This window comes from Bos javanicus, chromosome 9 (genome assembly GCF_032452875.1).
Source record: "Bos javanicus breed banteng chromosome 9, ARS-OSU_banteng_1.0, whole genome shotgun sequence".
Lineage (NCBI taxonomy): Eukaryota > Metazoa > Chordata > Mammalia > Artiodactyla > Bovidae > Bos > Bos javanicus.
The window spans coordinates 59441154-59456626 of record NC_083876.1 but is presented as its reverse complement, the minus strand read 5'-3'; positions in this window follow the sequence as shown (position 1 = coordinate 59456626).

Genomic DNA, 15473 nt, shown 5'->3' with positions numbered 1-15473 from the left:
TGCATTTCTAATATGCCTGGCACAATAAGAAATCAACAAATGTTATCTCTCTACTTTATTTCTCTATTTTTGATTTTTAGATTACTATATGCACACATTTCCCATGGTTTACTATATTTGAATAATGAAACAGAATATAGAAGAGAATATGAATGAGTTAAAAACCATGCAAGGAAACACAAAGGTCATCTAATTTGAGGAAGTATTCAATTCATGAAGGATTATTGTAACATTCCAGCAAGTAGGTTGTTCCAACTCTGCTTAAATTTTTTAAGAATGAGGAATTCACCTTTTCATGAGACAATCTATGCCAGTCTATTCTATTAAAATGTTATCTACATATTGAGCTGAAATCTATCTTTCTCTAGCTTCCACTGATTCTAGTTCTTTCTTTTGGAATGGCACAGGGCAAATTTAACTGTCTTTTCAAGTAACAGTCCCTAAATATTTGAAGACAGCTTTCACGTAGTATCAACTCCTTCCATTTTATTCTTTAAAGAGAAATGAATAGTTGAGACACAGTATCCAAGTGTTTCTCCCCCAATCACACACAGCCCTGATACCCACACCCTACCACACTCTTTTCCCCTTAAGTTATCTCATTTATAATAGTTTTAATCAACACTTGGTATGTATAATTTTTGCCATGATTCCACTCCAGAATCTAAAGTCCCTTGCCTATTTTCTAGGTGGTGATTGACAGGTAGATAAATTAATCCTGAAGGGAATTTTCTTTTTGCAGAAAACCTCATCAGGATGCATAGCCTGAAACTGGTGATGTATAATCTAAAATGTGTAATACTTCTAAGACTTTAGAACATAGGGTCAACTTTTAGCCTCAATGATAAACAGACCATAATCTTAATATACCACTCTCCTATTTCTTTGATTATGAATTTGTAAATTGTATTCCTCTTGAAGTCCTTTAAAAATCTGAATTTTTGCTAATTTGATTTGTCTTACCATTGTTAGATACAAGTCAAAAAGGGTTTCAGTTGGCTAAATGTGTGCATCTTCTTCAGCCTGGTGCAATCAATGGATCATAGCAGTAGAGGTTTGGATCATACTTTTATTGTAAGGATGGTTGTTAATACTTAACTCACATGTATTTTAATGTATCAGTTCAGTTCAGTTCAGTTCAGTCGCTCAGTCGTGTCCGACTCTTTGCGACCCCATGAATCACAGCACGCCAGGCCTCCCTGTCCATCACCAACTCCCGGAGTTCACTCAGACTCACGTCCATCGAGTCAGTGATGCCATCCAGCCATCTCATCCTCTGTTGTCCCCTTCTCCTCCTGCCCCCAATGCCTCCCAGCATCAGAGTCTTTGCCAATGAGTCAACTCTTCCCATGAAGTGGCCAAAGTACTGGAGTTTCAGCTTTAACATCATTCCTTCCAAAGAAATCCCAGGGCTGATCTCCTTCAGAATGGACTGGTTGGATCTCCTTCCAGTCCAAGGGACTCTCAAGAGTCTTCTCCAACACCACAGTTCAAAAGCATCAATTCTTTGGCGCTCAGCCTTCTTCACAGTCCAACTCTCACATGCATACATGACCACAGGAAAAACCATAGCCTTGACTAGACGAACCTTTGTTAGCAAAGTAATGTCTCTGCTTTTGAATATGCTATCTAGGTTGGTCATAACTTTCCTTCCAAGGAGTAAGCGTCTTTTAATTTGATGGCTGCGGTCACCATCTGCAGTGATTTTGGAGCCCCCAAAAATAAAGTCTGACACTGTTTCCACTGTTTCCCCATCTATTTCCCATGAAGTGATGGGACCGGATGCCATGATCTTCGTTTTCTGAACGTTGAGCTTTAAGTCAACTTTTTCACTCTCCACTTTCACCTTCATCAAGAGGCTTTTTAGTTCCTCTTCACTTTCTGCCATAAGGGTGGTGTCATCTGCATATCTGAGGTTATTGATATTTCTCCCGGAAATCTTGATTCCAGCTTGTGCTTCTTCCAGTCCAGTGTTTCTCATGATGCACTCTGCATATAAGTTAAATAAGCAGGGTGACAATATACAGCCTTGACGTACTCCTTTTCCTATTTGGAACCAGTCTGTTGTTCCATGTCCAGTTCTAACTGTTGCTTCCTGACCTGCATACAATCATCTTAAATAACATGTGTGCAGTGGTTAGCATAATGCATGACACAAGGTATTTGCTTAGTAAACAAAAAGTAATGGAACTGATGCATTTCTGGTTCAAAAGGAAACCCCATTGTTGTATACCACTTTCTCTAAGGTTCCAGACATGGCAAAATAGTCCAGACCTGTTCCTGAGTGTGGTATATTATTCAAAAAGCCGGAAATATAAACATGCCCTATTATCCCCCATTTTTCATTCTATGAAATTCTACTTTCCAGAAATAGCCATTGTTGATTGTTTTGTATTGTGTCCTTTAAGGCATTTTGTTTTCATAAACATATATATGCACATGTATAATATGTACACTATGAATGCTTATGAACGTAAGTGTCCACATATACGAGTGCTGTTCTTGTACCACTGGGACCATATTATATATTGTAGTGCAGTTGATTTTATTCACTCAATACGTCATGAACATATTTCCACAGACTGAAAATGGACATACCTCATCTTTCTAATAGTTACACAGTGCTCCATTAAATGGATGTATTGTTCTTTAGTTAATAATTTCTTAATGAAAGAAATTTAGAATGTATCCAAGTACTTGTAAGTGATGACACGATAATATCCTTGGATAGGTATTTCTGAACAACTTAAGTAAGCTTTGAAGACATATTCGTAAAGTGGAATTGCTAGATTGAAGGGCAAAAGTATTCAAAATGAAATAGCTCTTGCCAAATGGACCTTTGAAAATCTGTACGAAAGTGCACTTCTACTCACAGTGCATTCTTTTATTCTTTCATTCAGTAGAAGTTTCTGTTAGCCTCCACTCTCACCAGACTGTGCATTATCAATTTCTTCTTAATTTTTGCTAATTTGGTTGGTGAAAAATGATAGCCTACTAATGTTTTAATTTGGATTCTAAAACCATTAGTCAAATTGAGCATCTTTAAATATGTTCATTGGCTATTTGTATTCCTTTTTCTGTGGACCTGCCAGATGAATTCATTGTCCATTGTTCTATTGGATTGCCAGTCTTTTTCTCATTGATTTTAAAAATCAATAATGTTTTAGGTTTCTGTTGCAAAATTTGTTTCCTAGTTTGTTGTTTAGAGAGAGGCTAGCCATTTAATGATTATATGATTATTTGAAGCAGCATGCTACTGTGGGAAGACGCTAGATGAGGGCCAGAATGCACAAGTTCTAGCTCTGTCTCTTGCATGTTCTATGATTTTGGTTTCTCATCTGAAAAATGTAGAAACTAACACCTGACTGTGAGAGTTTTGTAAAGACTTAATGAAATAGTATACATGAAAGCATTTAATGGACTCTAAAATGCTTTCCAGATGTAATATGTTATTATTTTATGATATCCATGGAATGGAGGAAAGCTTTTTTGCCTTCTTCTTAAACTCTGGTTTCTTGCTTCATAGGTCCAAAGCTTACCTCTTCACAGATGGCACATCTGAAAATGTTAGGTAAGGACAAGTTTTGCTGAGGCCTTTCTACCCTGCACTGCTCAGGTCTGTTTGGAAGAAACAGTTCATTTCTGGCAACTGTGCTTTCCTGAGAGCATTAATGTTCTGGAAAGTACTGCATGAGAAGGTGTCAGGGAGGAAAATTCCTGGAAGCCACGTTATAAAGACTAGAAAAACTTGTCTTGGATAAAAGGAAAAGTTGCAAGGGTTTGCTGTTTTACTTTAGATGGAGGAACTTGGGCCAGAGCCAGGTATGAACTACGGCTTCTCCTGTGCTCAGTGGCCATCATTGTCCTGTTGTGGACAGGACTGGGTCCCAGGGGGCTGGAGCAGCAGTTTTGAAGGTCAGGTCCAAGCTGTTTCCATTCCTTCTAAGTGTGCTCTCCCCACTCTCGGAAATGGCACCTTCACCCTAGAGGGCAGGAGTACTGAATAAGAAGGTCTGAAGCAGGTGCCCAGTCGGGTTGGGGCATGTGTTAGGACCATCCCTGCAGATCAGTCAGAGTCTCAGATCACTCTCAGTCTACTGACTTCTCCAGCACCAGTGATGGCCACCTTTGCCCTGTTCTAAGGCGGTGCCAGGTCCTAGCTATCTCCATCCCCCACAGTTGCATACTCTTCTCGACAATAGCAGCCTTCACCCTATTTTGAGCTTGTGCCAGGGCCAGGAACAATGCTTGGTGATGGTTGGGGTGCACACTCAGACAGCTGGTCTGGGAAACAAGCCAGAGCCCTGGGCAGTTTCAATCTGTTGCCTCCTCGTCCCCAGGTGTAATCAGGTGTGCCGTCTCCATAGGTGCAGTATCAGTTTCTTATCATCCTCCTTTAAGTGCCACTGGTTTGCAAACCAGCTAAGGGGACTTGTCTTCCCAGTGTTGGATCCCAGGGCTGAGGGGCTCCAAAGTGTTATTTGAACCCCTCGCTCCCCAGGAGGGATCTCCAAGCCTGTGATATCCCCTCCTCTTCTAGGTCCTCTCCTGTAGTCGTGAGTCCTGACCTGATCACTTCTTCTCTGTGCCTTCTTAACCTTGGGTGGATCTTTCTTTGTAGTCTTTGCAGTAAATGAATCTTTCCAGCAATCTCTAGCTTGTTTTCAGTGAGAATTGCTTCACATGTAGATGCATTTTGAGGTATTCACGGTGGGAGGTGAGCTTAGTGTCCTCTTACTCTGCCATACTGACTTCCTCTTATCTAGTCCTTATTTTTAAAAGTGGTTTTTAATGTATATATTGATTATATATATATTTGGGAATTTTACAGTATGCTGTTGTTATTTGAGACCTTCTGGTTTTCCTTTAACTCGGTTTTACTAACGTTCATCTATGTTGAGTATAGCTGTGGTCTATTCGGTGGGTCGTGGTGGAGAGATTTGACAGAATGTGGTCCACTGGAGAAGGGAATGGCAAACCACTTCAGTATTCTTGCCTTGAGAACCCCATGAACAGTATGAAAAGGCAAAATGATAGGATACTGAAAGAGAAACTCCCCAGGTCAGTAGTTGCCCAATATGCTACTGGAGATCAGTGGAGAAATAACTCCAGAAAGAATGAAGGGATGGAGCCAAAGCAAAAACAATACCCAGCTGTGGATGTGACTGGTGATAGAAGCAAGGTCCGATGCTGTAAAGAGAAATATTGCATAGGAACCTGGAATGTCAGGTCCATGAATCAAGGCAAATTGGAAGTGGTCAAACAAGAGATGGCAAGAGTGAATGTTGACATTCTAGGAATCAGCGAACTGAAATGGACTGGAATGGGTGAATTTAACTCAGATGACCATTATATCTACTACGGCGGGCAGGAATCCCTCAGAAGAAATGGAGTGGCCATCATGGTCAACAAAAGAGTCCGAAATACAGTACTTGGATGCAATCTCAAAAATGACAGAATGATTTCTGTTCGTTTCCAAGGCAAACCATTCAATATCACAGTAATCCAAGTCTGTGCCCCAACCAGTAACACTGAAGAAGCTGCAGTTGAACGGTTCTATGAAGACCTACAAGACCTTTTAGAACTAACACCCAAAAAAGATGTTCTTTTCATTATAGGGGACTGGAATGCAAAAGTAGGAAGTCAAGAAACACCTGGAGTAACAGACAAATTTGGCCTTGGAATACGGAATGAAGCAGGGCAAAGACTAATAGAGTTTTGCCAAGAAAATGCACTGGTCATAACAAAACCCTCTTCCAACAACACAAGAGAAGACTCTATACATGGACATCACCAGATGGTCAACACCGAAATCAGATTGATTACATTCTTTGCAGCCAAAGATGGAGAAGCTCTATACAGTCAGCAAAAACAAGACCAGGAGCTGACTGTGGCTCAGACCATGAACTCCTTATTGCCAAATTCAGACTGAAATTGAAGAAAGTAGGGAAAACCACTAGACCATTCAGGTATGACCTAAATCAAATCCCTTATGATTATACAGTGGAAGTGAGAAATAGATTTAAGGGCCTAGATCTGATAGATAGAGTGCCTGATGAACTATGGACAGAGGTTCCTGACATTGTATAGGAGACAGGGATGAAGACCATCCCCATGGAAAAGAAATGCAAAAAAGCAAAATGGCTGTCTGGGGAGGCCTTACAAATAGCTGTGAAATGAAGAGAAGCAAAAAGCAAAGGAGAAAAAGAAAGATATAAACATCTGAATGCAGAGTTCCAAAGAATAGCAAGAAGAGATAAGAAAGCCTTCTTCAGCGATCAATGCAAAGAAATAGAGGAAAACAACAGAATGGGAAAGTCTAGGGATCTCTTCAAGAAAATCAGAGATACCAAAGTAACATTTCATGCAAAGATGAGCTTGATAAAGGACAGAAATGGTATGGACCTAACAGAAGCAGAAGATATTAAGAAGAGATGGCAAGAATACACAGAAGAACTGTACAAAAAAGATCTTCACGACCCAGATAATCACAATGGTGTGATCACTGACCTAGAGCCAGACATCCTGGAATGTGAAGTCAAGTGGGCCTTAGAAAGCATCACTACGAACAAAGCTAGTGGAGGTGATGGAATTCCAGTTGAGCTATTCCAAATCCTGAAAGATGATGCTGTGAAAGTGCTGCACTCAATATGCCAGCAAATTTGGAAAACTCAGCAGTGGCCACAGGACTGGAAAAGGTCAGTTTTCATTCCAATCCTAAAGAAAGACAATGCCAAAGAATGCTCGAACTACTGCACAATTGCACTCACCTCACACGCTGGTAAAGTAATGCTCAAAATTCTCCAAGCCAGGCTTCAGCAATATGTGAACCATGAACTTCCTGATGTTCAAGCTGGTTTTAGAAAAGGCAGAGGAACCAGAGATCAACTTGCCAACATCCGCTGGATCATAGAAAAAGCAAGAGAGTTCCAGAAAAACATCTATTTCTGCTTTATTGACTATGCCAAAGCCTTTGACTGTGTGGCTCACAATAAACTGGAAAATTCTGAAAGAGATGGGAATACCAGACCACCTGATCTGCCTCTTGAGAAATCTATATGCAGGTCAGGAAGCAACAGTTAGAACTGGACATGGAACAACAGACTGGTTTCCAAATAGGAAGGAGTTTGTCAAGGCTGTATATTGTCACCCTGCTTATTTAACTTATATGCAGAGTACATCATGAGAAACGCTGGACTGGAAGAAACACAAGCTGGAATCAAGATTGCCGGGAGAAATATCAATAACCTCAGATATGCAGATGACACCACCCTTATGGCAGAAAGTGAAGAGGAACTAAAAAGCCTCTTGATGAAAGTGAAAGTGGAGAGTGAAAAAGTTGGTTTAAAGCTCAAAATTCAGAAAACGAAGATCATGGCATCCGGTCCCACCACTTCATGGGAAATAGATGGGGAAACAGTGTCAGACTTTATTTTTCTGGGCTCCAAAATCACTGCAGATGGTGACTGCAGCCATGAAATTAAAAGACGCTTACTGTTGGAAGGAAAGTTATGACCAACCTAGATAGCATATTCAAAAGCAGAGACATTACTTTGCCAACAAAGGTTCGTCTAGTCAAGGCTATGGTCTTTCCTGTGGTCAGGTATGGATGTGAGAGTTGGACTGTGAAGAAGGCTGAGCGCTGAAGAATTGATGCTTTTGAACTGTGGTGTTGGAGAAGACTCTTGAGAGTCCCTTGGACTGCAAGGATATCCAACCAGTCCATTCTGAAGGAGATCAGCCCTGGGATTTCTTTGGAAGGAATGATGCTAAAGCTGAAACTCCAGTACTTTGGCCACTTCATGGGAAGAGTTGACTCATTGGCAAAGACTCTGATGCTGGGAGGGATTGAGGGCAGGAGGAGAAGGGGACAACGGAGGATGAGATGGCTGGATGGCATCACCGACTCGATGGACATGAGTCTGGGTGAACTCCAGGAGTTGGTGATGGACAGGGAGGCCTGGCGTGCTGCGATTCATGGGGTCGTAAAGAGTCAGACATGACTGAGCGACTGATCTGATCTGATCTGATTGTTTTCTCACTGCTGTATAATATTTCATTTTGTGAGTAAAAAAGTGAAAACAACAGTGAAAGTGTTATTTGTTCAGTTGTGTCTGAGTCTTTGTGACCCCATGGACTATAGCTCGCCAGGCTCCTACATCCATGGAATTTCCCAGGGAAGATCACTGGAGTGGGTAACCATTCCCTTTGCCAGGGGATCTTCCTGACCCAGGGATCAAATCTGGGTGGCCTGCCTTGCAGACACATTCTTTACTGACTGAGCTACCAGGGAAGCCCCAACTATACTTTACTTATTCTGCTATTGAGAAGTATCTAAGTCTGTTAACAGTTTACTCTTGTGAACAAATATTGCTGTATTTACACATTCATGTGTGTTTCTTTAGGATTTATACCATAATTGTAACTGCTGAGTCAAAGGATATGTATATGTTTACCTTTACTAAATGTTTGTGTCTTTGGTTATATTCAGAGTAATCTCTCTTATTACAGTGTATTTTGCAAAAATATGTTTTTTTAAATTATATTACACATATGCCCAAGAACCCATAGTGACATTCTGATCAAATGACTCAATAGTATATTCAAAATTCTCCAGTGACTGGCAATCATATGCTCACTGAAAGTCATCTCTCATTGCTCCTCTTAAGGCTCACTTCACTTCAGGCCTGTAACCTCACTGTCTCACTCTCCTTCTTTTCTTGTTTCATCTTACTTTCTCCTTGCTCTGTGCTTGTGTTCAGTTGTGTTCAACTCTTTGCAATGCTATAGACTGTAGCCTGCCAGGCTCCTTTGTCTACGGGATTTTCCAGGCAAGAATACTGTAGTGGGTTGCCATTTTCTCCTCCAGGTGATATTCCCAACCTAGAGATAGAACTCGTGTCTCCTGTGTCTCCTGCCTTGGCAGGCGGGTTCTTTACCAGCTCAGCCATCACAGAAGCTTACTCTCTCTCTCTCCTCCTTATCAACTTCAGTCTCAAAGGGTTAAGAACACAGACTCTAGAGACCAAATCTCTGTTTCATCACCATTAGCTTGGAGACCTTATTCATCTCTGTGTCTCAGTTTCCCCATCTGTGAAATGGGAATAATAACAGAATTTATCCCACAAGGTTGTGCTAATGATGAAGTGAATTAATATTCATAAAATTATTAGAATAGTAAACACTATTTAAGAATTTGATATTTTTACTATTATTTCAGAATAGGCCCTTATCTTGTTCTAGAAGTATTTTCTGACTAAAATAATTTTACATAGTGTTGAATATCATTAACATCATAAATATCTTGCCTGAGAACAGAAGTCATACAGGTACAACTTTCTTTCCAAGTATTTAGTTTAAGTTGGGTCTGTTGATGAATAAAATGCAATAAAATAGTCTATGAGTATCAGAATCCCAAGTTTTCATAGTCTTGGTACTGGCTACAGAAAAGCAGTTATCTCATGCATAAAGCTCCACTTGGCTACTAATTTCATTGCCGTGATACTCACTTATGATTCAGATCTTAGCACTCAGCCTATACAACTCACTTTGGAACCTACATTGGAAAGATATTAAGTTGGTGCAAAAGTTAATTGTGGTTTTTGCATTGTTGACCTTTGCCATTTGATATTGGAATACGTTCTTAAATAAATGTGATTATGTTATATACCATTTTAACGTGCATTTCTTGTTTTAATTTTTTTGCTAATGATTTAATACTTGCTGAGTATTTTATATTTATTTTAGACTATGGAAATGATATTAAAGAGAAAGCAAATTTGAGTGATTTTCTTAGTTGAGTTCAAAATGGGTTGTAAAGCAGTGATGACAGCTCGTAACATTAACAATACATTTGGGCCTGGGACTGCTGACAAACATACAGTACAGTGGTGGTTCAAGAAGTTTTACAAAGGAGACAAGAGCCTTGAAAATGAGGAGTGTGGTGGCTGGCCATCAGAAGTGACAATGACCAATTGAGAGCCATCATCAAAGCTGATCCTCTTACAGCTACATGAGAAGTTGCCAAAGAACTCAACCTCAATCATTCTAAGGTCATCTGACATTTGAAGAAAATTGGAAAGGTGGAAAAGCTCAATAAGTGGGTACCTCATGAGCTGACAAAAAATTTTTTAAAAATCGTCATTTTGACGTGTCATCTCTTAATGCAACAACAACAGATCATTTCTCAATTGGATTGTAATGCACAATGAAAAGTGGATTTTATACAACTGGTGATGAACAACTCAGTTGTTGGACTGAGAATAAGCTCCAAAGCACTTCCCAAAGTCAAACTTGCACCAAAAAAAGGTCATGGTCACTGTTTGATGGTCTGCTGCTGGTCTGATCCATTACAGCTTTCTGAATACTGGTGAAACCATTACATCTGAGAAGTATGCTCAGCAAACCAATGAGATGCATGGAAACCTGCAACACCTACGGCCAGGATTGGTCAACAGAAAGGGCCCAATTGTCTTACATGACAGCGGCCAATCACATGCTGCTCAACCAGTGCTTCAAAATTTGAACCAATAAGTAGGTTTTGCCTCATCTTCCACATTCACTTGACCTTTTGCTGCCAACCGACCACCACTTCTTCAAGCATCTTGACAACTTTTGCAGGAAAGTTTGTGAAAATGCTTCCACAACCAGCAGGAGGCAAAAAATACTTTCCAAGAGTTCATCGAATCCCAAACAGGGATTTTTATGCTACCAGAATGAACAAACTTATTACTGATTGGCAAAAATGTGTTGATTTTAATGGTTCCTATTTTGATTATTAAAAATGTGTTTCAGCCGAGTTATAATGATGTAAAATTCATGGTCCTAAACTGCAATTACATTTGTTCCAACCTAATATAACTTAGGACATAGGATAGGAAAGCGTCTCCAAAATGTAGAAAACAAGGATGTGTCCAGTTTTTTAACCTTGCACGGGGTTTTGTCTAAGACTGGACTGAATGGCAGGAAGCTGTCTTTTCCTGGAGAATTACTGTAGTGAAAAGATGAAATAACACAGGGTCTTGGAGCAGACATGAACAAGGCACCTTGCTGTACTCCCGAAGGCTGACACTGTCCCCTCTCCAGCACCATGTCTCAGCCAGGTGCCATGTTCACGTGATGGGTGTGCTCCCATGGTATTGCCTTTTCTGAGTTCATTCATCCACAGTAGCTATCATGACTACAGGTTGCTGGATAGTCCAGTTAACCTTTAAAGAGAAGTCTTCTTTGATTGCACACTCTAATATTATTCTTACAAAGGCCATTTTCTGAAGGACTTCTGGAGCCATAGAAAAAGCCATAAATTGCTTTCCACTGCTGGGAAAAATTGTGTGTCTGTTTAAGTATACAAACATCTTCAGAGGGCTATTTGTGATTGCAGCATTTTTAGACTCAATAGAGTCACATAATAAAGCAAACTCTGTATAAAAATTTGAGTATCCTCTCTTTGTAGTTTGAAGTGCATAGATGAAGATAAAGATGCATCGGAGAGGAACACATGTTTTTCCCAGAGAGGCAGAACAGGGAGTGTGAAGCGCTAAAGGACCCAGAAAAGGGGTGATGATTAGAATTTCAGGTATTCTTGAGTTATGGTATCAATTCAAAATACATGAGTTTTTAAAGTTTTAGAAAATACTATAAATGAAAAAAAGTTGTCATGCTAGTTGACATTTAAATATTACTGACTTACAGTTTTAACAATGTTACTTATATTGCCATGAACTGGAGGTAGCAAAGATCTGCTTTATCACTGAATCTGTCCATCTGTTTGAGTTATTACATCAAGTTTTTCTTAGTTTTTGACCTTAAAGTATTAACAAAATTCTTGTATTTTTATTGGATAGGCAGGTAGTACAAGAAAAGAAAATAACTCTGCTTTTAGGTTTTAAAAAGTTAAGGATAAAGAGAAAACACTTTGAAAACAGATATTTATAGTAAATATTCTAAAGTGTGACTAACTTACTTTCCTATAATCAGAGAGTTGGGATGTTACAACCCTGGGAAAGGAAGAACAAAATTATTTTTATTCATAAAAGTTGTGGCTGGAATTTTTTCTGTATTAGAAAGGAAAAAGTCTTAAACTTAAGAAATGTGATGTCATCCTTCATCTTTTTTAAAGTAACCTTTTGGCCCATTTAAGAATTAAAATAATGTATAACCTCAAATTGTAAGAGGATTCTCCAATAATATGCTTGAAATGAAGAGATCAGGATGGCTATTCTTTAATCTGAACAAGTAATTTATAAGATTATGAAAAATCCAGATTCTTGACTATCCTCCCTTCAGAGCAAGACATAATTAAATTACGAGACAGAAAAAAGAACCATGAATCTGCTACACCCTGTAATCATTCAGTAAGTTTCAATGATTATTGAAAGCAAGTTAATGCAAAACTCAGCTATTTGTCTTCGATATACATGAGAATTTTTTGGACATTTCATCTAAATCATTTTGAAACACCCAGGAGCTTGGAACTATAATGCAAACAGACCCATTTTTATAAATCAGGCAGTGGTACCTATTCTTTAAAAGGTATACCATATTACTATAGGCCAAAGGCTCTTTCATTTCATTATATAACAATGACAGCAACTCAATTTAAGTGTATAATAACCCAAGCCAGCCATCCATAGCAGCAAAAATTTAATAGCAACCTTATCTGGAATGCTGACGAGGAGTACTTCTCAAGAAACTATTACAGACTCTTCAGTTTACAAAACAATTGGCTTTAATCTTTAATAATGTTAAGTGGTAGGGAGCACATAGGCACATTAGCATAGCTTTACTTTTTATAAATAGCATTTAATATACCATATTCGGATACTGTTGGGCTAAGCATCTTATGTCAAATAATTTCAGACTTGATAGTACCAGAACACTAAAGAAATACTACTAGAAATTCTTTTTTCTTCTTGAAAGACCAGATATAATGCTTACATTCTTACAATGGGACTTAGGTTGGTTTGTATATTAATGAAGTTTGAAGGCAGAAAACTTAACCATGTGTCCTTAGGGAAATGGAAGACTCCTTGACATAAATTCCAGTTACAATAAGAAGAAAACCATTAAGAAGAAATTTTCTCAGTTCAATGCAGAAACATTAGCTTCATTAAGTTCACGTAACTCTGCTTGGAGCTTGAAGTCACACTCGCCTCACCATGATAGCTCTTCATCTGCCTTATAGTTTTTCACATTAAAATTTTTTCTTTTATTACTGCATGAGAAGTACTCATGTGTGAATTTCTCTTTCTCAGGGAAGCAAATATATTTTTTATTGTTGTAGTATGTCATTGGATAAACATAGAAGAAAGAACCTAATGTGACTGCTGAAATTAAAGGCTAGGCTTGCATTCTCATTGGGATGCTCCTCTTCAGCAGATGCTGAGTTGAACTGCAAGGCATACCGTTCACACTTGGCACAGCTTCCTGGGACATTAGATTTCCTTGATGATAAGAAATGTAGTTGTTAACTTTATATTAATCAGACACGTGAATTATGAAAATACTGAACAATCTCTCTGCAGTTTAATATGAATACAGTAAGACTTTAAAGAAATTTCACCTTTGTGCTGTACTGTTCCAGAGGTGGGCTCACAAGTTCCCAGGAATTAGCTTTAACACTTGCCTTTCAGTTAAAGCTTCTCCAGTGGCTGAGCATGTAAAGAATCCACCTGCAAGGCAGGAGATACAGCAGACACGGTTTCAATCCCTGGGTCAGGAAGATCCCCTGGAGGAGGAAATGGCAACCCACTCCAGTATTCTTGCCTGCAGAATCCTGTGTGCAGAGGCGCCTGGTGGGCTACAGTCCAAGGGATTGAAGAGTCAGACATGACTGAGCAACTAACACACTTTCCTTTCAGTGAAGGACATTTTGGAAGGAAGATCCGAGGAGGACCCTTAACAATAGGGAGCATAACCTACTATCTATTGAAAGCATGTGTTAGATTATAACTTAATGTCACCCTGCTTATTTAACTTATATGCAGAGTACATCATGAGAAATGCTGGGCTGGTTGAAGCACAAGCTGGAATCAAGATTGCCAGGAGAAATATCAATAACCTCAGATATGCAGATGACACCACCCTTATGGCAGAAAGTCAAGAAGAATTAAAGAAGAACTAAAAAGCCTCTTGATGAAAGTGAAAGTGGAGAGTGAAAAAGTTGGCTTAAAGCTCAACATTCAGAAAACTATGATCATGGCATCTGGTCCCATCACTTCATGGCAAATAGATGGGGAAACAGTGGAAACAGTGGCTGACTTTATTTTTTTGGGCTCCAAAATCACTGAAGATGGTGACTGCAGCCATGAAACTAAAAGACACTCTTTGGAAGGAAAGTTATGACCAACCTAGACAGCATATTCAAAAGCAGAGACATTACTTGGTCAATGAAGGTCCGTCTAGTCAAGACTATGGTTTTTCCAGTAGTCATGTATGGATGTGAGAGTTGGACTATAAAGAAAGCTGAGCACCGAAGAATTGATGCTTTTGAATTGTGGTGTTGGAGAAGACTCTTGAGAGTCCCTTGGGCTGCAAAGAGATCCAGCCAGTCCATCCTAAAGGAGATCAGTCCCGAGTGTTCACTGGAAGGACTGATGTTGAAGCTGAAACTCCAATATTTTGGCCATTTGATGTGAAGAACTGACTCATTTGAAAAGACCCTGATGCTGGGAAGGATTGAAGACAGGAGGAGAAGGGGATGACAGAGGATGAGATAGTTGGATGGCATCACTGACTCAATGGACATGACTTTGAGTAAACTCCAGGAGTTGGTGATGGACAGGGAGGCCTGGTGTGTTGTGGTCCATGGAATCGCAAAGAGTCGGACGTGACTGAGTGACTGAACTGAACTGAACTGAAAACAAAAGAAATTCAAATATAGTTTTGTCTCAAGATATATTCTGCTGGGAATTTTTCTCTAACAGTAAAAAGAATTGGGAAAACCATGAGTTTTGAATTCTGGATCTTATATTTAAAATGTAATCAAGGTATTTTGAAATTAATTTAGGCATTATTTATTTGGTAAGAGTAGACTTATTAGCTTGACTCATACTTTCCACTTCTTACCTCTTTTGATTTGTCCCTTGGGTTTGGGTGGTGTTTCTTTTGAATAATCTTGTTATCAACTATCTCGGTCATAAAGACCTACTTTCAATACTGTATTGACATGTTAGATGGTTTTACCGATTTGAATTGCATTTAAATACATTATATAAATATTGGGCTTCCCAGGTGATGCTAGTGGTAAAGAACCCACCTGTCCAGGCAGGAGACATAAAAGACACTGATTCCATGCCTAGGCTGGGAAGATCCCCTGGAGGACCGCACTGCAACCCACTCCAGTATTCTTGCCTGGAGAAGCTCATGGACAGAGAAGCCTGGTGAGTTGTAATCCATAGGGTTGCAAAGAGTGGGACAAGACTGAAGTGACTTACCAAGCTTATAAACATCATTCTAACAGAAACAGTTTGCAG